A 27,596-nucleotide genomic window follows, 5' to 3' on the forward strand; every position below is an offset into this window, starting at 1 on the left:
AAATGGATACAGATTTTTCTTTTGGGGTGATGAAAATGTTCTGGAACTTGGTGAAGCTGGTGGTTTCACATCATTGTGAATGTACTAAATGTCAGTGAATTACACGTTTTAAAATGGTCAATTTCATGTAATGTGACTTTTGCCTCAATAAAAATAAATAAAAGTGCTGTATTACAACCCCTTGAATAAAACATATGAATCCAGAGAGATGAATACATACACTGAAAAATTTTAGGAGGAAGAGGTTATTTATACAATTTCTAAGAACCTCAAAAAAGAAAAGTTACTACAGTTTTGCAGTGAAATGGCCTGGCAAATAGCCTGGGAAATCCTTAATCAACAGATCAAAGTGAATCATCAGTAACAGAACAAACAGAAATTGCGTGCCAATGAGCAAAACAGAGCACCACTTCACTTTTATAATATCCTAACCAAAGATAAAGAAGCACAGCCTGTCTCAACAGGAGAAAAGCTAACCTGAGAGACATTACATGTACTAAAACAACTGGCCCATAATCTTCAAGAATCAGGTTATACAAGTCAAGAAAAATCATTTTTTAAAAATGATGACACTAACATGTTTATTCTATAATTTTATGAGTCATGTTTTTAACTTTTGAAAAGTATACTTAGACATTTTATTCCATTCAGTTTTGTTTGCTTCACTACTGCAATACCATTAATAAAGTTTTACTAGTATTTAGTAAGCACTAGGTAATTTCCAGACTTCCCTAATAAAAAGTAAGAGGCCCCTCCCCTATGGAGTCTGATTCAACAGGTCTTAAGCAAGGCCTAGAATTCTGTTCTTAAACAAGCACTTAAAGTAATGATAATCAGGAAAAGATGGTAAATACTGTAATAAATATTTACCAAGAAGAAAAAAAATCCTTGCCTATGGAACATGACCTCTAAAGGAAGCAAAATAATCTATTACTTTACTATTTTTTTTTGCAGTTTTGGTCATGACACAATGTCCAATATCTTCTGTTATCAAACTCAAAATTACAGATTACACACTCAAATATAAAACAGCATGAGCAAATTTCACAACAAATCTAGACTACTAGAAATTTCCATCCTTTAAGAAGTTTCATATCATTAATGCTTCCTTTAACCTGGAATTTTGTTAGACCCCCTATCCCCTTCAGCTTACCTCATTAAGTTGTTCAGAAACTTTCTATGCTTTACTTACATGAAAAAAAAAAAAATCATAAAAAAAAGAAGAGGAATGTTATGAGAATTGTTATTACTTGTTAAATTGCTACATATGAAAATTGCTACTTTCACCCCTACAAAAAAGAATTTTATTTAAGGAGAAAAACACATTACTGGAAACAGCATGCTTTCAATTCTCAAGTTTTTAGGTATAATACACAAAATGTAACTGAAGTACTCTAAAACTTATAATGAGCTGACCTAATTTTCATATAAAATGCACCACTACAAAAAAATAAGCCTTACTCTATAAACAAATTTTTACTCACTGAGCTTCTCTTTCCCTCACAAAACTAAACAGTTTAAGTCATCCCTGAATAAGATTTTTTTTAAAGGTAAACTTTAATTCAGAATTATACTGCAAACAATATGGACTAAATGTCATAAAATTTAATTCGAATCAACTCATTTACTAAACAGCCAATGTAAGCAAAAGCAAGTACTAAACACTGACTATCAAGGGCAGTTTTCCTTCTAACAGCTAACAAGTTAACAACTGGAAAACAAGGTTGCTGCCTCAACTCCTTCATCAGAAAAGGTATAAGCAAATTATTTATCTGAAGTATTTAACCATAAGAAAAGTGCCAACATTATCAGGGTTCAAACAGAGTAAACATATACACTTAAAAAAATATATATGCTGGGATCAGCTTAGATATGTTCTCTGAAAAGTGGGCAGAATCAGGAGAGATAAATAATTTACCGCTAAGCTACACAGCCAGTAATATGAACTCAGATTCTTCTGCCTCAAAAGCCATGTTCTTTGTTCACTACCAGTATATTTCTCAAACTTTCCCACAGAAATTACTTAAAGCTAATAATAAATCCATTATTATAATTATAAATCCATTATTATCCTGCCCCACCAAAATGTATTTTCAGAAAGTAATCAAAATAACTCATCCTCAAGTCCTATTTTTTTACAAATTCATGAAATTTCTGCATTATACTACAAAATATCCATGTATGTTTTAATATAAAAAATTTTAAGTTACTTACTATCAAGTAAAATAACCTTGCAGCAAGAGATGACTGGTTTACCCTATGTGTTTCTTAAACCATGTGTTTGAGAAAACACTGCTGTAACAATGTAAAATCCCAGTGATGACTTAATTCAGCTGGAATATCAACATGAACAAAAAAGAATGTAAGTACATATGACTATGGTTAAAAAAAATATATCTTGGATACAATTGACAATGTCTCATATAATGTAGAATTGGATTTTTTTAAAAACCAGGGTATTATATACTACAATCAAGAAACTTCTAAATTACCATCCCTTAAGAGTCAAAGATAGTCCTTCTTATTTAATATGTTCAAACTTATTTTATTTAGCCCAAGACACAAAACCATAATGCTTAATGTTTTATTTCAATTAAGCAGAAAACAAAACTACCCTCTCCGGCACTGATGCAGGAAGGAAATGGAATTTATCACTGTTTCTTCCCCACCTGCCCCTGCACCTTGGCCAGTAATGTAATTCGAAAAAATAAAAAATCTGAAGCAATCAGTCACTCTGTGTGAAGAATTTAGAGTAAGCATGGAATATCTCTAAACAGGTCTCTTAAAACTACTGGAGGCTTCCTTTCTAAATGGTACTAAACCATTCTGCTACAAATATATCTGAACTAATGAATCTAGTCACTATACTCTCAACACATCAAGCCAGTAATGAACAGGTCAACCAAACACCACTTAATACGCCAGGTATATCTAAAACCGAGTAGAGAAAATACTCTGGGGACAGTAAGCAGCGTGCTTTGAACAGCACACAGGAATAAGAAATCTGAACTACATTTAGCAGGCAAGGGAAGTACTCAGAAGTTTTAAAGTTGCAATTACATGTCTGGAAATGTAATTTCAGAAAATAAACCTGGTAGCTTGTTGTAAAATAAAGGGGGTGGGGAGGATTCAGTAAATCACTTGGAGAGGAAAATATTAAAATCTAGAACTTTAGTTCCCATTACCACCCATTCATAACAAATGTTTTCAAAAGTTTCATTAATTTTTTTAAAGGACTATTCATGAGTTCAATTCCAATGGAAAAGAGCTTCCCTCAACTTTCTAAAAACTACCATATAAAAGCCAAACTCAAAAGCTCTCTTATAAAAAATGGAAGTAAAGAGAGCAAGAGTAAGGGAGTAGCACAGGCAATTCAATAAAGTTGTAACACTCCCTCACACCATACACAAAAATAAACTCAAAATGGCTTACAGACTTAAATGTAAGACATAACACCATAAAACTCCTAGAAGAGAATATGGGCAAAACATTCTGAGATAAATTGTACCAATATTTTCTTAGATCAGTCTCCCAAGGCAATAGAAATAAAAGTAAAAATAAACAAATGAGACCTAATCAAACTTATAAGCTTCTGCACAGCCAAGGAAACCATAAAGACAACCTACGGACTGGGAGAAAATATTTGCAAACAATGTGACCAGCAAGAGCTTAATTTCCAAAATATACAAACAGCTCACACAACTCAATAACAAAAAAAAACAAACAACCCAAACAAAAAATGGGCAGAAGACCTAAACAGGTTTTTCTCCAAAGAAGACATACGGACAGCCAACAGGCACATGAAAAGATGCTCAACATCATTAAGTGTTAGGAGAAATGCAAATGAAAACTACAATGAGGTATCACCTCACCTGATCAGAATGGCCATCATCAGAGAGAGTGTCTACAAATAATAAATGCTGGAGAGGGTATGGAGAAAAGTGAACCCTCCGACACTGATGCTAGGAATGTAAATTGGTGCAGCCACTGTGGAAACAGTATGGAGGTTCCTTTAAAAACTAAAAAGAGTTATCATATGATCCAGCAATCCCTCTCCTGGGCATATATCCAGAAAACACGAACACTCTAATTTGAAAAGGTACATGCGCCCCAATGTTCATAGGAGCACTATTCACAATAGTCAGGACATGGAAGCAACCTAAACGTCCATCAACAGATGAAAGGATAAAGGAGACGCGCGCGCGCGCACACGCACACACATGCACACACACACACACACACACACACACACAATGGAATATTATTCAGCCGTAAGAAAGAATGAAATAATGCCATTTGCAGCAACATGGTTGGACCTGGAGATTATCATACTAAGTGATATAAGTCAGAGAATGACAAATATGATCTTATATCACTTATATGTAGAATCTAAAAAAACAGTACAAATGAACTTATTACATAACAGAAACAGACTCACATAGAAAACAAACTTACGGTTACCAAAGGCAGGTGGGGAGGGATAAATTGGGAGTATGAGATTAACAGATGCACAACACCATATATAAAATAGATAAACAACAAGGATGTAAACAACTACACTTCAATTAAAGAAAAAATTCAAAAAAATATATATAAATAAGGGGGTAGTAACAATGGATATGGAGTGGGGAAAAAATGGCAGAGAGGAAGACTGCAGAAACAATCTACAGGTGGCTGATAGTAGATGACTGGATGTGGAGAGCTAAGAAGGCTGAGAAACCAAAGATGAAAAACATTTCAAAGTTAGGAAATGAGGGAGACACAAAGAAGGTCTGGGGATGCTAGTAAATGGTGTTAACATTGTGTGTTCATTTTGTGAGAATTTATCAAGCTGTATACTTAAAATTTGTGCACATTAGTGCATGTGTGTTACAATTAATGAAAAACATTCAATGCAAACCTTTTTTTGAACAGAAAACCAGGAACAAAGTTCCAAGAACTATTTGGTAACTTGGAGTGAATCACTGAAGGTCAGTGATTTAACCATTCATGCCTAGGTACTAGAACCTCTGTAAAAAACCCAAAAGGAAGGGGTACAGAGAGCTTCCAGGTTGTGGTACACCCCAAACTCCACAGGGACCCTTCCAGACCTCACCCTATGTACCTCTTCATTTGGCTGTTCAGTCGTGCCCTCTAGCATATCCTTTAGAATAAACCAGTAACAGTGGTGTTTCCTTGCATTCTGTAAACCATTACAGCAAAACATGGAACCTAAGGATGGAGGAGGGTTTTGCGGGCATGGGAATCTCCAATTTGCAGCCAGATCAGACAGAAGTGTGGGTAACCTGGGAATCTACTACTTGAGGTTGGTATCTGAATTGGGGGCAGAAGGGCAGTCCTATGGGACTGAGCCCTTAATCTGCAGGGTCTATACTAAAGGGTCTATAGTAACTCCAGGTAATTGGTGTCAGAAAATCCTAACTGAATTCAACTGTAGAACACCCAGTTAAGTGTGTCCACAAAAAATTGGAGAACTGCTTGCTGCCTGGTATATGAATGCACACAAGAGTATCTAACTATCATTCAAAAAAAAAAAAGGAGTCGGGGTAGATTCTCCAAATAAAGAGCTAACATGAGCGCTGACGCCACGAAGATATTTGGCTTTTCAGAGTCTTTCAACATAACGGTCATTCAATAAACAATGCTCACATACACAAAAGTCCCAAACAGCTTTTTATCACCTCATTCTTGAATATGAAATAATAATCAAACATTTTAAGGAAAGTGTCAATAGGAAAGGGACCACTAAAAACCATGAACACAAAGGAAACAAATAATTCAAGAAATAACTAGCAAAATGGAATTTTCAGAACCCCAAAGATAAAGAGCAACTTCGGGAGAGATAAAAAGAGAACACTCCTGTAAAGGAAGGAAAAAAATCAGAATGCATCAAAATTCTTAAAGATCCCCTGCTATAACACAACAAAACAGCAATCAAAGTGCTGAGGGAAAAAGTATTTTGAATCACAAAAGCTATACCCAAAATATCAAGTGTGAGGCAGATAAATACATTCTCAAACAGTTCCTAACAGCCAGGAGGAAAGAGAAAGACCAGTGGGACTTCCCTGGTGGCCCAGCTGTTAAGACTCCACGCTTCCACTGCAGGGATTGTAGGTTCAACCCCTGGTCAGGGAACTAAGATCCCACATGCTGCATGGTGTGGCCAAAAGAAAAAAGAAAGGAAGAAAAAGACCAGTGACCAACATTTTCTGTGAGTCTATAAAAAAATTAAACAGGAAAAGATGCCCTGCTATTCTCATAACAAGAGAATTACAAATTAAAATACTGGAACTACTCACCTACCAAACTTGCAAAAATCTTTGTTAGGGTGGGTCCAGAAAAGCTTGTAGTCTAGAGTTAATTTTTGTCCCACTAATTGGAGCTAATCCTTTTGAAGACTTTGCCTATACTCCATTTACTGCCTGTGCTCCATCTATTAGGTGGTCTTTCCACAGAGGCTGATGGAAACAAAGACTTTTACTGGTCCTATGTAAATCTTTGGAATTGTTTCACCTACCCCTTTCTGGTGGTTCTATTCCCCGGCTTCAGTCACTTACAAACGCGCGTGCAGGTCAGTCCTAAGTCAAAGCCTTGAGTGGACCCTTCTGAGTTATCTCTCCTGCCAAGTTTCCTATTACAATACTTTGCCCCACAAATTCTACCTACTTTGACCTTTTCAAATTTTCAGTTGTCTCCTTAACTTTTAGTTAAGACCACCAGACTATGTTTGAATTCACCCTCCCTGTGCTGTAACCTATTAATTTTCTTCAAGCAATGAGCTGGGGCTTTTATAACATTGACCACCTCCTGTCAACCAATATCTAAAAGCCTGTTTCATACATTTTAGATTTCTCAGATAAGTGGGTAAATCTGGTTATCTGGTTGCCTGTTAGTCCATCACAGCCAGAAGTAGAAGTCTGCATGCCAATTCAAATTTTTAAATTTTTTTACCAGAAACGTGTCTATTTTATTTTATTTTTAATATTTATTTATTTGGCTGCGCCGGGTCTTCGTTGCGGCATGCGGGATCTAGTTCCCTGATCAGGGATCAAAACCCGGGCCCCCTGCATTAGGAGCAGAGAGTCTTAACCACTGGACCACCAGGGAAGTCCCTGCCAACTCAATTTTAACACTACAGGATTTTCACTAAATTGAATGTTTTACTTGTATAAATTTTCTCATGGAATTTTTCTTGAAAGGATTCAACTAATTCCAATTTAACTGTTTCCCAAAGCAAAGTCCAACAACAAAATCTAGCACTCAACAAAATGAAATTCATAATTTTCAGCATTCAATCAAAAAGTATCAGTCATGCAAAAAAGGCGGGGAGCTGCAGGAAAATGCTACCGATAACAAGAAAAAAAAATCTATCTTTATAGAAAGATATCCAGAAATGATGGATATGATGGAATTAGCAGACAAGGGCATTAAATCAACTATATGTTTAAGGAAAGGGAAAATAGGAACACAAAGGAAAAACAGAAGATATAGAAGATACTTCTAAAGATTAAAAAAAAGTAATATCTGAAATGTAAAACATTGAATAGGATTAACAGCAGATTAGACAATGCAGAAGAAAATGATCAGTTAGTGTACTGCTATGGTAGCGTTCAAACTAAAAAGCATTAAAGGAGACAAAGACAGACACTTTATAACTAAAATGTATGTTTAGCAAGATAATTCTAATATTTATGCACCCAATAACAATGAAACACTTTTATAAACCAGAAAATACAGGTGATACAAGAAAAACATAGAAGACCTGAACACACCTTGCTCAGTCCAATAAAAATCTAATGGATAAAAAATTAGTAAGAGTATAGAATATTTAAGCCATACTCATTTAGGTGTTCACAGATTTTATATATCAAATACTAAACCCCCAAATACAGAAAGTATATCTTCTTCAAGCACCCATCTTAGGCCACCAAAAAATCTTTAATAAATTTCAAACATACCTACAAACAGCATTATCTGACCACAATTCAATGAAACTAAAAATAACAAAATCAAAACAACAAAAAGACTCTTCTACACATAATTTTAAAACAAAGTAAGTGAAAAGAAGCAAATTCACAAAACCAATAGTTAACAAACTGGAAAAGCTGAAGAACTACAAATAAATCCCAAAACTGTTTTGGGTGGGGGGGCGGGGAGATCAATAGAGAAGCTACTAGAATATAAAATCAAAAATGACAAAAAATCATAAGAAATCATCTGAACAACTCTGTAAAGTTGAAAATATAGAAATGGACAATTTTTAGAAAAATACAATTTACTAAAATTATCCCCAGTAAAGAGAAAACCTAAACAAATTACCATGAAAGCGTTCCACTACCAAAAAAAAAAAAAAAAACACCAAACTCACAGAAAGAGATCAGATTTGTGGTTACAGAGGTGGACTGAGGAGGCCAATGGATAAGCGTGGCCAAAAGGTACAAACTTCCAGTTACAAGATTCCAAGGGTGGAATGTACAGCATGAGATAATGGATGGTAACTAAACTTACTGTGGTAGTCATTTCAGGATATATGTGAAGTCAAAACATTATGTTGTACACAAACTTACACAATCATATATGTCAATTATATCTCAATAAAACTGAAAAAAGATTCAAGGCATAAAAAAATTTTTAAAGAAAAACCTTAACCATTTCACTACAAGTTACTTATCAAAACATTCAGCATATATATATATATATATGCTATTCCATTAAACACAATTAAGCTCCCCATAAAAAAATATTTGACATATTTGTTTTCTGAGTAACACAATTCATCAACAAAAATGACATTTATGGAGCAGATACTCCAAAACACCACTTTAAACAACTTTCTCCACAAGAACACATACTAGTATGGAATGAATGAAGAACTGAATGAAGAACAGGAGAGAGGCAGGGAGGGAGGGAGGGAGGGAGGGAAGGAGGGAGATCAGCTCATTCTTCCCAGGTATCAGGAATGGCAATTACACGTAAAAAAACAGAGGCGCGATACTGGTAATGATTATCCACAAACTACCAAAACGTGAAATCCACCACACTAAATTACAATGAATGTGGTATCAATTTAATTCCATAATTGGTTACTTTGTGCTGAAACTCCACATAAGTAGATTTATTAGCAAAGAACAGTAAAAATCTTTAAGAAGGGAAGCAGGTAGAGAAAATTACTGACAAAAGTAAACATTACAGAAAAGGGAAAGAGAATACTTACTGAGCATCTACACACAGATACCATGTTAACACTTTACATCTCAATCTTCTTAATAAGAAAAAGTATTTTAATCCCCATTTTACAAATTTAAAAAAAAAAAAAAAAACTTGTACCCATGGTGTCACAGCTAGTTCCAAACTAGCTGTTTGGAGTTACAAACACAAAAATCTTACTCAGTCTTTTCATCTAAATTATGGCACAGAATTCATTTTTTAAAACACAACTGTCCTATTTACAGAATAATGGGCTTGATAATTTGCATTTCAAATCAATTTTCTAGAATTAGGAAACCATGAATTTAAGAATACAGTTTCCTTAATTCCAGATTAAATAGTTCTTTAACTCCTTTTTATCTAATGAGTCCACTTTAAAAGCCACAATTTCACCATAACATTAATATGTGAATTGAAAGAAACATCATTGGTAGACAAAATACACCTGACACATACAGAAATTTGTATGTGAGTAAAGTTGGGACAACCCTACCTCAAAGCTTACTCAAAATAATCATCAAATGGATCAAAGACTTAAGGAGAAAAAAGCAGTCATTATATAAAAAGTAGAGGAAATTTTTATTATCTCAGAAAGGGGAAGGAAGGCCTTTCTAAGTATGACACACAAAAACAGAAGTAATAAAAATATATTTACATATAAACTCAAAAAGCATTCTATATGATAAAATTCACAACCAAGATCAAAGAAATCATCATACTGCGGGGGGAGAGGGGGGCATACTTGTCACATAAAGCACATATAAAGGGGCTTTTCCCTTCCTACATAAAATGTTGCTATAAATCAACAGAAAAACAACTCAATAGAAAAATGAGGAAAGAATATAAAGAGTTCACAGAAAAAGATCTTATATATAAAATTTTCATTCTCGGGAGTTCCCTGGTGGTCTAGTGGTGTTAATATGGAATAAACTTCTAAGATAGTTCCTTAGTAAAAAAGGTTACAGAGCAAAGTGGACATCATGCTACTACTTGTATAAGAAAGAAAAATATAATGTGCTTATATATACATAAGGTCTCCCTAGAAAAATTCATAAAAAACAGTTTCTTCAGACAAGAACTATTGCTGGACAAAAGGACAGAGAGGGTGACTTTTCCATTAAAAACCCTTGTACCATTTGTAATTTGCACGAGGTGCATGTACCCAAAATAATTTTAAATCCTCTTTAGTCTGACTCAGCTTTACCACTTCTTGAATCCTCAAACTCTTTAACATAATCCACCTTTTTCTGAAGCCAAGTTAGTCTGAAGAGCAGGATCCCAAGAGCAGCAAACAAGTTTCAACAAATGAATTTATAAAGCCTAACCCTATGAATAAGTTCACCAAGGGCTAAGAGATACAGGACCCTTGATATGAAATGAAAAGATTTGGGGAATTCCCTGGCGGTCCAGTGGTTAGGACTCTGCAAGTCCACTGCAGGGGGCATGGGTTCGACCCCTGGTCTCAGGGAACTAAGATCCCACATGCCTCGTGGTGCGGCTAAAAACAAATTTTTAGAAAATGAAAAAGACTTGGAAATTCAGGTACCTTAACTTAAGGACATAAATGGTTATGAAGACAAAAATATACACTGAATATATATATTCTCTCACACACACGCACACACAGATGCACACACAATCTGCTAAGCGATCTGCTTTAGGGCTTTACAAGTACTATCTCACTTAGTCCTCACTACATCCCCAGGAAGTTGATATTGTCTTTTCTACAAAACAAGAAAAACTGGTTTTTATATAGATGTGAAGCACATTTTAAAGTTCCCAGGGTCCCAGTCAGTGGCAGCTCAAATTCTTAACCACTCTACACACCCTACACATGCTGTAAATAACCCAGGATACATTAGGTAGAGACCATGCGTTATATAAAATATTAGCTTTAAGTTTAACAAGCACCTAGGTCAGTCTCTAAGTTCTGAGTTTAAGTTTTAATCTTACCTGTCAGGCACTGTCTTCAGCTATAGCTTTATATCAAACCATACAAAATATAGATCTCAATCTGCTAGACAAAAAGTCTCTTACGTGGAAAAAAAAAAAAAAAAAAAAGACGAGGAGTAATTTGAACTACCGCAGCAGTCACAACTTGCTTTCCATTAACTTAGCCAACTTTGTCTCCAAATAAGACTCTTGTCCTCTCATCGAATTCAGTCCTTGGAAGGCCCTAATTTTAAGGACTAAGGTGACAACATTTTTACTCACTTTTCCCCATTTCCACAATGTGCATACAAAAAGTACTCATTTTAAATGAAGAAAGACCAGAGACTACAAATCTAAAACTATCAGTTGAGTTAAAAAAACATGAGGCAACTAAGCTTGCACAGGAAATGTCCTTAAGACATCTTGATTATCAGGTAGTTTTCAACCTAGCTAGCGCGCATGAAGCAATGATTTCATTATTCACCTAATGATACTTGCTGCAGTAGCCTCAAGTTTAGCGTCCTGCTAGAGCTTTAGTAAATAAGGCCCCCTGCAAGGGATCTGTAAGATCCAAAGCTAGACCAAACTGAGAAAATTTGTAATAATACCAAAAATAATTAAAGCTCTACGGACATAAATCTGCATTTCCATCTTTGAGGAGACAATGTAAAAGGATTATGTTTTCTCAAATAAAGACATTAGTTAATATAAATGAACTATTATGGCCTTCCTGATTTCCAAAAATGAGGAGCCTGAATTAGCCACCCACATATTTTGAAGTCACTCCTTGAACTCTAAAATGTGTTTTATCTTTTTAAACCTGAGAGGGCAATTTCACTAGATTTCAATCCCTCTGACTCAACACTTCAAAACTGGGGACATTTTTTGAAAGGCCAGGGTCATAATAAAGAAGTCTTTATCAGGCAGTCCCCTCAGAAAGGCAACAGCAAATCCAAAGCCAGCCTTGAATCTAGCAAACAGACTAGACGCTCATGTAACAATTTAAGTCTAGGCAGATAAAACCGCTTCTAAATGATCAGACAGCAAAGAAACTCGGCTGTAAATAATCTCCTAACAAATTTTACCTAGTCCCCACGCAGTTAAACAGCAGTTCTATAATAAAAATAACAATTATATATACTCAATTTGGGGGGAAGAAGAGTTAAGTTACATTGTCTAAGATGTTAACAATTATTTTGCTGTTAACAATTCTTTTGCCCTGCAAGTAACTGCTCTGCAAATAACTGCACTGAGCATATAACAATAAACAAATGAGACAAGGTACCTGCTCTCAGAAGTTTATGCAATAAACATGGGTGAGAGTAAATAAGATAACTAAGAGACTGATCTGAATGAAATACACAGGATAATATAGAGTAACAAGAAAAATCAAAGGATACAGGAAGGGGGTTAACCACTTTACATAGATAGAATGGTTAGAGAAAGTCACTCAGAATGTAACATGACTCAAAACTGAGCTAACAAGGAAAAAAAAGAGGCAGAACATAAAGGCCCAAAGACAGGAAGGAAAATGCTTAGTGTAGTCAAGGAAGAGAAAGAAGGCCAAAGGTCAATGGTCTAGGAAGACAGTGAACAAGGCTGCAGAGAAAGGAAGGGGACAATGAAGACGCTGGTAGGCTATAGAGTCTGCATGTTATTCTTAGGGTCCAAAAGAAAGACACTCCTGCTCTGCGAATCATAAACTACAGTAGTGTAAGAATAGCACAATAACAAAGTTACAAGGCTATACAGCAAATAAGAGACAGATGGCAGCTTGTATAAGCCCAGTGACAGTGGAACAGAAATGGACATATTTGGGAGAGCAAATAGATTTGCTAATTGATTAGATGGGAGGAAAAGAAGGAATCAAAAGTGAGCCTTGGTTATTTAGCTTGAGTAGGTGGATACTGTATCCATTTATTGAGCTAGGGAAGAATGGAGAAAGTATGGGGCTGTGAAACACTCAAAAAAGTTCAGTTTTGGATATGTTAAATTTGTAAACTAAATGGAGAAGTCAAGGTTAGTTAAATTACAATAGTAGAATACGGGGAAGATCTTTTGCACAAAGATCCCATTTAAAGCTATGGTACCATACTGCAGGTTAAACAATTACCTCAGAAGAGTGTAATGCATTATGCTTCAACACTTTTAAACTGGTCATAAATGCAACCTAAACATACCTGGTTTCTGCTCAGTTCTGCCCCTTCAACTTACATTTATCTATTTTCCCTTATCCACAATCTTCCTCCTGGTTGATCATATGATCCTCAAACACTACTATCTATCTGACCCAGCCATAACAATACTACTACTACTACTGTTGGTTATCATCTTACAATTTCAAAGCATTTAGCATTCATTATTTCACTTGATTCTAACGATAACTTTGTGAAACAGGAAAAGAACCAGTTTTACTATGGCAGGAAATAAAAGTCTTACAAAGGCTGGCCGGGCCAACAACAAATAGCTATTATTTACTAGATGGGATGAAATCAGTGTTCATATTTAAGGACTCTGTTTACTCTGTATTCACAGAACTTCAGAGCAGACAAACTACATGAGTTCAAGAACCTTACATTTTTGCCTTGTTTGTTACTAAACAAGAACCAGTGAAAGTACAGGCACATAGTAGACACTCAAATATCTACAGGCAATGAACATCTCTAGCATAGACTAGTACTCAAGAAATAAAAATCCCAGATCCACTGTTGAGCCAGTGTTTTACAGTAAATAAGGTGGTATGTTTGTACTACTTTCTCATTTCCAATACAGAAATGTTGTCATTTATTTTCCAAGTATGCTCAAGTATAAATTAGATAATATCTAACATTTCAAGCTACTCAAAAGAAGATTGCTCTATGAATTCACGATGGCATTATTTTGCAACCAGTCTTATTTCACATATCCATAAAAAAAATTTCCCCTTTTATTCCGAATTTCCTATAAAAGATTTTAGGAAAGAAAAGATGTCAAACAGGCTTTACAATGGAGCAGAAAAAAAGATCAAAAACTACCATTTGTATTTATCAACTACTATTTTGTGGAACTGACATAATACATACATATCAAGGAAGAGGCCAAATAGTTCCACATACTTAAGGTCAATTGACATTCAACAGAGGTATTCCAACATGTTTCAATGGGAAACGAAGTCTTTTCAACAAACTGAACTGGGAGAGTAGAACATCTAAATTTAAAAAAATAATAGAGAAATGAACCGAAACCCTTTCACAGGCCAAAAAAATCATTCAAAATGGATCACAGACATAAAAATATAAGCTAAACTACAAAACTTTTAGAAGAAAGCTAAAAAACAGGAGAAAATCCTGTGACTTGGGGTTAGGCAGAGATTTCTTATGACACAGAAAAGCACAAATCAGGGACTACCCTGGTGGTCCAGTGGGTAAAACTCTGCGCTCACAATGCAGGGGGCCCAGATTCGATCCCTGGTCAGGGAACTAGATCCCACATGCATGCCGCAACTAAAAAGCCACGTGCCGCAAATAAAGATGCCACATGCTGCAACTAAGACCTTGCACAGCATGCATACATGCATATATTTTTTAAAAAAGCACATATCACGAAGAAAAAATTTTACTACAAATTTTGAACTGCCTGATCTTCGAAACACAGTTAAGAAAATAAAGACAAACCATAGATGGGAGAAATTTGCAAAACGTGTATCTAATACACTTGTAGCCAAAATATATAAAGAATTCTTACTATTTAATAAAACAAGCCAATTTTTTTAAATGGACCAAAGACTTTAATAGACACTTCACCAAAGCACATAAAAAGATGCTCATCACGTCACTACACCATATGATAGCTTTAATGTTTGCTAACTACCCACTCAACTACCCTGGCAGTAAATACTATAAAAATAAAGGAAATGTACTCCAATTAATCACTGTATTATTAATCAACTTGAGGTACTTTTCTTCCTTAAAGGACAAGAATACTTAAGAACAACAGATCATCTGTTTCTTTTAAGAAGGGCAAATAACCTGTACACGGTGTTTTGGAAATTGGAGGGCAGGGAGGTGGGTGTCTGATCACACCTGTGCTATTACATATTGCAATACATTATTATAAATGTCTTTTTTTATAGCTGTATATCATGGTGATCTTATTATATGCATAGGATATTTTATTTCAGGATAGTATACACACTTTAAAAAGTGCACTTTAAAAACGTTAGGGATCTGACTGGATTCTGTACCACTGCTCTAGAGCTGTGCTTTCCAATACGGCAGCTAGTAGCCATATAATGTAATTTAAATTTAAACTAACATTAAATAAATCTTAAAATTCAGATCCACATCTGCACTAGACACATTTCAAAACTCCATAATGACATACAGCTAGTGACTATTATACTGAACAGTATAGACAAAGAAATGCTTCCATCTTTTCACAAAGTTCTATTGGACAGAACTGCTCTTGCAATACAACCTATTACTTAGAACACTAAGGAAGTTAACTGCAACACAAAAATGAAGATAAACAGAATTCAAATTATGGTTCTGTCACCTACTGTGAAGCCTGGGTAAACTAATTTCAAACTGAGTTTCTTAAACCATTGAATGGAAATAGCATTTCTTCTATATGATAACTGGGAAAAGCACTTTCTAAATTAAAATATTATACAACATTATTTATGAAGTGTTCCTAAAGGAGAATATTCCTGAAAAAGAACTCATTTGAACATTATAAACAAGTCACAACTGTATCACATTAAGAAAAATAAAATTTAGTTGCTGGCTAAAAATAAAATATCTTCTAAGTTCCTGAAACAAAATAGTATTTGACTTTCTTTATATTGTCACCCTACAACTCTAACTATGAGCCATAATGGGTGGGAGTCTAAGTTCTGGATACAGAATGTATGGATTCAGAAATACCACTTGCTTACTGGCTGTGTAACCTTAGCAAGCAATTTAAAATCTGTGACTTCATTTTCTCATCTATAAAATTAGGACAACAGAACCTTCCCACACACTGTGTCTATGAAGATTAAATTAGTTAATACAGTTAAAAAGCTTAGAACACTGCCTGCAACATGGTAAGCATTAATATTAGTTATTAAAATCCACTCATTATGGTAAATGTTGGTATCAAGAATAAAGAACTATAACTCAACAACAAAAACAATCTGGTTTGGGGCTTCCCTGGTGGCGCAGTGGTTGGGAATCCGCCTGCCAGTGCAGGGGACACGGGTTCATGCCCCGGTCCGGGAGGATCCCGCATGCCACGGAGCGGCTGGGCCCATGAGCCACAGCCGCTGGGCCTGGGCATCCGGAGCCTGTGCTCCGCAGCGGGAGAGGCCAGGGCAGTGAGAGGCCCGCATACTGCAAGAAAAAAAAAAAAAAAATCTGGTTTAAAAATGGGCAGAAGACTTGAATATTTCTCCGAAGACATACAAATGGCCAATAAGCACATCAGACATCACTAATCATTAGTGAAATTCAAATCAAAACCATAATGATACCACTTCACACCCATTAGGACACAAAACATGGAAAACAACAAATGTTGGGAAAAAATAGGGAGAAACTGGGACACCTGTGAACTGCTGATAGGGATAAGAAATGGTGCAGCCACTATGGAAAACAATATGGTAGTTCCTCAAACAATTAAAAATAGAATTACCATATGATCCAACAATTCCACTTCTAGGTATCTATCCAAAAGAATTAAAAGCAAATCTTCAAACATATATTTGTACACCCATATTCACAGCAACATTATTTAAATAACCAAAAGGTAAAGGCAACCCATGTGTCCATCAATGGATGAATGGATAAGCAAAATGTGGTACACGCACATATAATGGATTACTGTGTCTTAAAAAAAGGATATTCTGATTGACCCATGCTACAACATGGATGAACCTCGAAGACATTCTGCTAAGTGAAATAAGCCAGTCACAAAAAGACAAATACTTCATGATTCCACTTATATGAGGTACCTAGTCAAATTCATAAAGACAAAAAGTAGAGTGGTGGTTTCCAAGGGTTGAGGGGAGCAGGGAATGAAGAGTTATGGTTTAATGGGTACAGAGTTTCACTTTTACAAAATGAAAAGAGCTCTGGAGCTGAGTGGTGGTAATGGCTGTATAACAATGTCAATGTACCTAATGCCACAGAACTGTACACTTAAAAACGGTTGAATTGGTAAATTTTATTGTTGTACTTATGCATAATATGTCATGCATATTCTGCCACAAATTTTTAATTAGGACAATGAAGTCTATTTTACTATGAAGTAAACATAACTAATTTCCTCAAAGATTTCACTCAAAACATTTAAGAAGTGTTTTGAAGAGTACAATATCAATAGGTATGAGGTACCTAGAATAATCAAACTCATAGAAAGTCAAATGGTGATTGCCAGGGGCTGGGGAGAAAGAGAAATGGGGAGTTAATGTTTAATAGGTACACAAAGTTTCAATTTGAGAAGATAAAAATGGTTCTGGAGATGGATGGTGATGATAATTGCACAATAATGGAAATGTACTCAAGGTCACTGAACTGCACACTCAAAAATGGCTAAAATGGTAAACTTTATGTTTATTTTACCATAATAAAAAAGTTCCCTCATTACACAGATTGGGAGATTAGTGAATGCAAGGAGTGGAAAACCTTACTTACATATCTCACACAGTGGTTCAAAAGGTAGAAAGACTTAAATCTTCTAAAGTGATACAAATTTAGAATACACTTTCTCCTCTAAACTTATAACAACTCAAACCTCCTATTTGTGGGGCGAAGACTTTTAGCTAGTTATACTGACACAACTACTGGTTGTAAAGAATTACCCCTATTGTACTTTTTAACTATGTCCACAAATTCTTTTGACAAAAGGTGGAGCCTAACTCCTCACCCCTTGATTGTGGGTTAGACTTAACGACTTGCTTCTCATGAAGTGAGTGTGGCTGAAGTGACTTCTGAGAATATGTCATAAAAGGCATCACGCGTCTACCTACCTCTCTTTTCAGATCACTTCCTCTGGGAGATGCAGCTGCCATGTAAAGAAACTCAAACAACTACAGGTCTGTATATGGTAAGGCATATGGTAAGGAAACTGAGTTCTCCAGACAACAACCAGCATCAACCTGCCAGCCCAATGAGTACACCTTCTTGGAAGGAGATCCTCCAGCCCCAATCAAGCCTTCAAATGAGTGCAACCCTTGAGATTTTCATGAAAAGACATGGAGGGAGCCAGAACCACTCAGCTAAATTGCTACCAAACTTCTGACCCACAGAAAATCCATGTGCGATACTATTTTTCTTTAAACTCATTCGTTAAAAGAATATACAGTTGACGCTTAAACAACACAGGTTAGAATTGTGCAGGCCAACTTATATGTGGATTTTTATCAACAGTAAATACTACACTATCCACAACTGGTTGAATTCGTGGATGCAGAACTGCAGATACTGAGAAACCTCAGAAATGGAAGGTCGACTATAAGTTAGCTGTGAATTTTCCACTTCAAGGGTAGGTGCCCATAATCCCCACATCATTCAAAAGTCAACTGCGTAATTTATGTTCACTGAAAAGCTAACTTGTTTTTACTAGTATACATATGTAAAGACAAAAATGACACTTTTTCAGTTGAAGAATGTTTTTTAACATATCTGCAAGTTGAGTTTCAACAGAAAAAAATCTATGTAACTAGAATTTTTAAAATTCTTATTCTTGCTTAAAAAAAATTGTTTTAAGTATGGAAAAAACTTTTAAATATAGTTTTAAAAATATATAACCTGAAAACTGGATTAAAGGGTAGAAAATGAAGATCAGAAACACTGCACTCCTCAAGCTGTGAACAGAAAGATGACTAAAGAACAAGAAACTGAGTAGGATATCTTGTATAAAATGATGCAGAAACCAGCAACTACTTGAAAAGATACAAAGCAAAAGCCTATAACTACTCTGCTAGGTGGGGCAGCTAACAAAAAGGGAAAAAACAAGCAGGTAAAACTGAAAAAGACCCAACCACAAAGGGTCTTCAACAATTTTAACATTTTGTTTTTCACAATGCTACTGTTGAAAGAAATGAACCTGCTCTCCAAGAAAATACATGGAAGCACCACCAAAATTATCAATTTCGGAGACTTCTCGAACCACACAGCCAAAAAGAATTCATGTTAGGAGCCCCTCACACATACATCATTAAAAGCAGGGAGGGCAGGGAATACATTTCTTTCCAACCTACTCTTCCCTAAATATTCCAAATACATGAACCTAAAGGCTGCTAAAGCAACAATAACAAGAACTATAATTTAGGCAGATTTCTCTGGCCACAGGAGACTTTGTGGAGAACTGAATGTAACTAAAGGCTAACACATGAGTTAGGAGGTTATTTCCTTAGCCAAGGACCAAGCTAGCACAATAAATGGAACTGGAAATGAGTAGGCAGGGCATGACTGGCGTGCAGGTAATGCCATTAACAGAAACAAGAGAATAACTTCAGAAACTAAAATACTGGTTTGACATGTAAAATACATTAAGCAAAATTTTAAAATGTTACAATCAGAATAAAACTTTACCTCTATATTACACCTCACAATTAACAAAGCCATCAGTTTTATGAAGAAACTAAGGCCAGGAGAGGTTAAGTAAATATACAAGGTCATACAGGCCCTTTTCTAGATATTCCAAATCCAAGACCAAAAATCTCCTTTCTAACTCCCAGAAATTACCCTTTTTCTACATCACTACCCTTACCTGGAACTAAATTGTTATCAAAACATTTTCATCAAAAATTAAGCAAAAAAAGTGGTTGACTCAAAGACAATCTGGCCTGGGTTTAGGTTCTATCCTCATTTGTAATTTTACTTTCAGATTAGAGGTTCCCATCCTTATTCCCTTCTCTTGCTAACTTTAAATTTTATTTTCTTCTCTTATGTTCACTCCATAACCTGAAACAACATTTTAATTTTTAGCTAACCAGAGTTATCCCTCAAATAGCTACTAACAAATAGCACAACTAACAGTAGTTTATCTTCTTTCAGCTGGTCTCCAAGCTCCACTAGTAATCAATATTAACCAAAGAGAAGCAGTAAATAAGAAGAAAAACAAAAACATCAGTGTTTATGCTCAAAAAGAATGAGTTAATAAAGTAAAATCCACATGAAGGCAGTATTAAATATGACTAGTGATTAAGCATTTGGGACTCGGGAGTCAGACTTGGAAATTTGGTCAAGACTCCAACCTAACCTTGGTCATAATCAAGTAACTCTCTCCCAGTCTCAGTCTCCCTAAAATCTTAAATTTCTCACCTATACCACTGTAACAATAGTACTCTCCTCTAAGATATACTATGTACACAGCAAAATACATGACACTATCATCATCTATAAACGTTAGTCATTATAATTGTTATTTTAGACCTATATATTTTTCAGGCACAGGAGGGGAAAAAAAGGGGGAAAAAATGGGAGTAGGGGAGACAGAGGTACTTAAGGGGGGGAAAAGAAGCAACCCAGCAATTGTTCCAGTTACTACTGGTACTGTATATTTCAATGCAAAGAAAATAATTAAATATTTATCAAAGGGCTTCCCTGGTGGCGCAGTGGTTGAGAGTCCGCCTGCCGATGCAGGGGACACGGGTTCGTGCCCCGGTCCGGGAGGATCCCACATGACGCGGAGCGGCTGGGCCCGTGAGCCATGGCCGCTGAGCCTGCGCGTCCGGAGCCTGTGCTCCGCAATGGGAGAGGCCACAACAGTGAGAGGCCCAAGTACCAAAAAAAAAAAAAAATATATTTATCAAAAACTCAAGTTGAGTGAATCTGTCCTTGAACAACTACTGTAAGCAAATTTCACGAATGTCAGACTATCCAAGGATTAGAGCTAACTGAACCTGGTCGGGCTTCCCTGGTCGCACAGTGGTTAAGAATCTGCCTGCCAATGCAGGGGACACAGATTCCATTCCTGGTCCGGGAAGATCCCACATGCCGCGGAGTAGCTAAGCCCCTGCGCCACAACTACTGACCCTGAGCTCTGGAGCCTGCAAGCCACAACTACTGAGCCCACGTGCCACAACTACTGAAGCCTGTGCGCCTAGAGCCCATGCTTTGCAACAAGAGAAGCCACAATGAGAAGCCCACACACCGCAACGAGGAGTAGCCCCTGCTCACCGCAACTAGAGAACGCCCGCACACAGCAACGAAGACCCAACATAGCCATAAATAAATAAACAGATAGATAGATAGATAAATTTATATAAAAAAAAAAACCCTGGTCACTAAATAATCGTTATCCTGATACTACTGCTTGGAGTAACATCATCAATAGGAGAAATTTAAAGAAAAATAATCACAGATAGTAAATGTTATGTGGTTCTTTTCTATAAATAAAGGCTATTCACTTCCAGTTCAACTTCTCAATCACATTTAAAATGAATGTTCTTAGACAAGTAACTTGAAAATCCACTAAGTTAAGGAATACATAAAATACAAGCCCTCTGAAGCATAAAAAAATAAGGGGGGGGAAGAGGGGTTGTTCTCATCATAATTTTACATAAATCAAGGTGGAAACTCAATTAGCAGTACTACACACAGCTCTGACCCAGAAAACAAATATCTTACTCTATTCTAACAGAGAGATTTATTGAATTCTAATCTCAATTTTACATCAGAAAGTAAATACCATATATGTATATCTAAATACCTACAATCTTTCGGACTCGCCTACCTCTTCTGCTCTAAGTGAGCTAACAAGATACAACAGCATAACAACAACAACAAAAAGTTCTGTGTTCAAAATAAATGAGCAACTGACCAGTTATTAGGCCATCTTGGCAAAGTGTTCAAAAATTACAATTTTTTTAATCTCAGAAAAATAATTAAATGAAATAAACTCTAATTTTAGCTACATTGATCTGTTAATATAAATTGTTTAAAAATAAACTTAACTTTTTAAAAACAAACACTTCTACTCAATGCCTATGATTCAGTGAAAAACTAAATGCAGTAACAAATCGTAACACCACTCAATCCTCAAATATACAAATATTATTAAAAGATGATACTCTTATTTGTCAAAAGATTTCTATTACAGCAATTAACATTCACAACTTTTTAAACAAACTTTGTTTATAAACTTAAGGCAGCATAACCTTCCAAGGGAGAAAACATACTCGTTTTTTGTTTTTTTTTTTTTGTTGTTGTTGTTTTTTTAAGTTATTTGAAAGGTTCTTAGTGCACCTTGCTCACTTCCTCTCAGTTTCTGTTCCTAGTAATGAACTGACTTTTTGGAAGTCAGATCTTAAGGAATAATTTGAAATACAAAACCACTTCAAACATTGTTTCAAGAAATTTCTATAATGGATTAAAAAGTTAGGAACTGTTACCCCTTAAAACAATTTACTTCATGAAATACCAGATTAAAAGTCAAACCCTATAATTTGTTTTAAACAACTCCCTAACTCTAAATTGGAACACTAAACTGCATTTAGAACACAATTTACACTCATATTTAGAAAAGTAAACTGGCTATTTGTTATGTTTTTTTCCTACCTTTCTACCAATCCATAAAGCCATACTGACCATATGGATTTTGTCTTTTACTTTAGAAGCACAAAAACTTCAAATTTGGACTGTTCCATCTGAAATATTCTTAACTTTTAATTCTTTCTGCATTTCAATTTACTTAATAGTTGTTTTCAGACTGCTCAGGAAACTGAAGCCAAGCAATCTTATTGCAAGAAACTGAAAGGCTTCCAAGAATAACACAGGGATAAAGCTGACTCTCATTACAGTTTACAAACGGACATTTGATTTGCTCACCATACGGTACTTACAAATTCCAACAGGACTGCACAGGAAGGTGTTGGGTTTTTCTCTGTAATCTTTATGTTTTCCAGTTTGTTTTTTTATTTTGTATCCTCTGAAATAAAATCCAAGTTCTTTGAAGATACTTAACCTATGGCTACTTGACATAGAGTTACTTCAGTCAGCTACCCATACTTCTGTTTTAAAGTTTTCATATGGTTATCTCCAGAATTAGCCAAGTTCCTTGGATTTAAGATTTTAAAGTCTTCTTTATTATTCCATGTACTTGTCACTGTTGTACTTATCCACTCCAGATGAAATATCCAATTTACGAGCCAAAAAGCAAAAACAAAAAGAAAATTTCACATCTGAAGAGCATTCCTAAACATCAGCATAAACAGAGACACACAGCTATCTCAATACTACCGTGCTGCTGGGAAACTGCAACATCTTAAATTTCCATGTAAATAAAAGATAAAAGCAAAAAAACTGTATTCGTTCAATGTCTTCATTTAGAAAAGCTGTCCCATTGTGACATGAAAAGGGCTGAGGTCAAAAATTCCTAAAACTTTAAATAAAGGTAAAAATAAACTGCCATGAAACTTCAGCAATATTTAAACAGTAATTTGAAACTGCAGAGAAATTACTCAGTACACAAATCAAACATATCTTACAGCTCTGGCTGAAGAACACCAACAAGAGGGGAGGGGTTGGGGGGCGGGGGCGGGGGGGGGGGGCAAAAATACCACCAGCTGAAATACTTTAACCAGTTATATAATCCGTTTGAACCAAAATACTGAAGAAATGCCTGGGTCTCTTTAAAGCTTGTAGAATTGTTCACTACTACCAATTCACTTCAGAGATGATTCTTGCCAATTTTAATAAACTTCTGGGGCAAAATTATCCAGAAACACGGTAATTCCAAAATGGCCACTTGAAATATCCGGGGCCTTTTACACAAAACCTAGAAGATGATCTTCATATCTGAGTAATTCAATCACCTGTAAAAGTTATAAAAAACAATTTAAATTAAACAGTGACCTTTAATTTTGAGCTAAAAATTAATCCCCATCCTAAACAGTCAACCTCTGGAGAGAAATGCACTTCTATACCAAGCAAGCACCCAAAAAAAGTCAAGAGTATTAAAAGGACTTCAGGATATGTAGAGACAAGGGAAAAACGATGGGAGATGGTATTATGGAGGGCAAGCGCTGATTTCAAGTGGGAAGGGGGTGCGGATATAAGCTAACAGGATTATATAAGCAAACCTCCTTATACGTTGAGTAAATATTACAAACTATGAAACGAGCAAACAATCTTACAAAAGACTTTCTGTATTTTCTATTCAATCTACCAAAGGAAAACGAATAGACAGGTATGCTGCCACCGAGCATTATTACTAAATGCAACTTAGAGAATGAGGGATATAAAGAGAAAGACGCTCCCTCCAAATCAGAATGTCCAAAAGAAGAGGCATGTTTTCCCCGCTCAGAGTAGGAAGGTTAGTGCCTGAGAAGTGGGGCGAGAACATTCCTTAAATTCGCCCGAACGTGAGACTTACCCGGCTTCTAAGGGCAGCAAGGAGATGTGAGGGTTCCCAATTTCCTTGAATTAAGGAAACAGGTTTCTTTCTCACAGCACTGAGGGGGTGGAAGAACCTAGCCCTTCTCGTAAACCGCGTTCAGAGTGGTTCTCTCTCCCAAACAAACCAGTCCCCTCAGACCCCACGGGACTCAGAGGGACTAGACAGCGCTCGCCTCAGTCCACAGCTCGGGCCACGGACCTCGAGAGGCGGGCTGACCGGGCGCGCTGAGAAACCTCCGAAGGCCACAACTCGGCCTCGACTCCCTCAGCCCTCCGAGAGCGGCAGCGGTGCGGAAGGAGGCGGGCGCGTGCGAGAGGCCAGAGCGGGGAAGACCAAGCACGGACGGCGCCGGACTCGTTCCCAGCCTCCGCCAAACAACCCCCCCCCACACCAGACGCCCAGGCTAAGCCACCCACCCCCTCCCCACAACTGCCACCTCCGCTCCACCAGGGCCAACACCTAGAGGGGCCTCCCCGCGCTGTCCTTCCCTCTCTCTCCTTGCTCTCCCGCCACCTCCCCCCCGCCGCCGCCCGCGGACAGCCTCACACCTCGCGCAGCCAACGCCGCTCCCGACCCCTCAAACCTTAACGCCGACACGGGCACCCCCCCTCCCCTCCCCAGACCCCGGCGCCGAGCCCAGAGGACGCTGTTACCTTCTGCGACACCAGAGGTGCCCCTGGCCTGGGGGTGCCGCTGCGCTCGATCCCGGGAGGAGGTTTTCGGTACTTTGAATAATCCCCTTTTGCCGCTTTTCCCTCCCCCACAACCAGTCTCAGTCCCAAAATGGCGCCGACCCGATCCGCAATGTTCTGGGCCAAGTCTCGCGAGATCGTGGAAGGTGGCGAGGCGGGGAAGGAACTAGAGGAGCTGAGGAGACGGGAGGGGAAAGGCGGGGCGAGGAGAAGGAGGAGGGAGATAGGGTGTGGAAGAATCGGTGCGAACGAACCTACTGGGCGGGGCAGCAGGAGGAGCGCCTCCACCAAAGAACCTTCTGGCCCAAGCAACCGCTCACGCCCCGGCCAAAGAAGCTCCGCCCTCTACGTCGGGCGGCTGGGGGAGGGGAGGAGGGCGTGGTTATGACTAGGGGCGGGGCTTCGAGGAGGTCCCGGAGGCAGGGGCGCGCAGGGGGCGGTGGCTCCGCGCGGTGACGTCAGGAGCAGCTGGAGTTGGGGATTACCCCCTGCTGCTGACGTGAGGACGGTGAACAATCGGGAAGGTTCGGTGGAAGGGGGAATTCCCCGCTGCTCCCTGAGGAGCCCCTCCTCCCTCCCTTCCCCCAATCCGGGGCCAGCCCGGAGCCCGGGATGGTGGGGCCGCCGGGGGTGGGGGCCGGAGGGGAACGCTGCTTCGGGAGGCGGCCGAGCGCGCTCGAGTGGCGCGTGCCGCGGCGTCTTCCACTGCTAGATGTTCGGAGGTGCCGCGGCCCGCGCGATGCGCGGAGTACCGCGCTGGGGCCTGGGCGGCTGCGAGATCACATGCTCGCCTGTACACTGCCCCTCCGCGGGCGGAGCGCCGGCAGGGTTGGCGCAGGGCTAATTGGGCGCCCTGAAGCAGTGGACCCACTACCATGTGCAAATATTAGAGGGTGTCGGACATAAATAATATACGTATGGGAGGCTGGTGACGGAAGAGGCGAGACTCGCTCTTTGGAAACGAAGCCCAGATTCTCAAGGGATAAAAATGGCTACTGGATATAATCGTGCTAATTATCGTTTCTGTCTTTATTAAATCTACAGCAGGGGAGAATTATTTCAAGTGTCTCGGTCCCACACAGCTCAGACGATTTTGTGTAGAATTCTGTGGGCGTCACCATTTTCTAGTTGCGATACCTTTTCGCGTTGTAACTGAAGGCTCACTTTGAAACCTGTGAAATTAGCCTTCCAAGAGGAAGAAAAGTAACAATGTTTGCTTACGGATTATGTGAGGGGAAGATGTCTTAACGAGGGAAAATCCAGAGAATATAAAGTACTTGGCTCTTCGCCCTCCTCCAAGCCACAAAGACTTCATACACGGAAACTTTATGGTTCTTTTATATGCATTATGGGGTTTGTAGTTTAATGGACTGCTTCTAAAAGCTCCCTGAAAGAATATTTGAATGTAAACTCACCAAAAGTTACACCTCCCAATCTTTTGGTCTTCGTAGGGGAGGTGGACACTTGGCAATTAATAATGCCTCGCTGAGTGCAAAGAAATTAACACTTGCTAGATTCCTTGTCTGTGCCAAGCACTTAATCCTTATTCCAGTCTCTGAAGTGGGTGTTACTTTCCCCATTTTGTAGATGAGGAAACTGGTTCAGGTTACACGACATGGAAGTTGGGTGCCACAACTTGCCTGTACCAGACTTTATCGCAAGTCCGTTTGGGTCTTAATTCACCTTCTTTCCACCACACTACATTGCTTCTGTAGAAGTAACTTATGTATTGGGACAAGACCTGCTTCTCCTTCTGTTTCTAAGCATGATGTCAATTCAATAAACAAAGGAAAAGTCTTGATAATTTAAAAACACTAATTGTGCTTTCCTATGGCGAAAGACATTGTAAAGTTGAAAACCAAATAATGAAGTAGAGAAACAGTTGTAACATGGATGACAAAAAGGTTAATATTTAATTATAGACACTTGGCTGCTATCCTTAATATCTAATAATGTTTAATTTACATAGTAAATATATCAAGAGCTCTTAGAAATTAAGGAACAGATAACCATACTGACTCTTAAAAAGTCAAAGGACATGAACAAGCTAATCATGTATGTGTCAGTAATTATATGGAAAGATGCTCTACCTCACTAAAATCAGAAAAAACGAAAATAAAACTAATAATGACGTACTACTTTCTCCTAGCAGATCGGCAAAGATTTAAGAGTAAGACCTAGATGAAGGTATAAGGAATAGGCATTTGCATTAACCCGTATCAGCTGCTCTTCTACATCTTAGAATTTTTATTTGTAAAAAATAGGAAAGGTGTCCAATAATTTATAAAGATACTCATTGATAAGTTGCTTAAAAGTACAAAAAAAAATTGAAACAACCCAAATGCATATAAATACAGTGAGTAAATAATGGTGCATCCATAGATGGAATATGAAGCCGTT

At 37.6% G+C, this 27,596-nt stretch overlaps 1 protein-coding gene across 2 annotated transcripts in view; it reads right to left on the minus strand.

Moving 5' to 3' along the window:
* The window catches only part of GPBP1 (GC-rich promoter binding protein 1), a 72,014-nt gene extending 46,496 nt beyond the window's left edge, over nt 1–25,518 (minus strand). The window contains exons 1-2 of one of the 2 annotated variants that reach the window (XM_032626731.1): nt 25,158–25,518; nt 22,949–23,920 (exon numbers count right to left, since the gene is read on the minus strand). The gene's annotated coding sequence lies outside the window, so the exon portion shown is untranslated. The remainder of the gene's footprint in view (nt 1–22,948; nt 23,921–25,157) is intronic. The other variant, XM_032626730.1, reaches the window with a different exon arrangement.
* Nucleotides 25,519–27,596: the final 2,078 nt, after the last annotated feature.

This window comes from Phocoena sinus, chromosome 3, assembly GCF_008692025.1.
Source record: "Phocoena sinus isolate mPhoSin1 chromosome 3, mPhoSin1.pri, whole genome shotgun sequence".
In the NCBI taxonomy this organism is placed as follows: Eukaryota; Metazoa; Chordata; class Mammalia; order Artiodactyla; family Phocoenidae; genus Phocoena; species Phocoena sinus.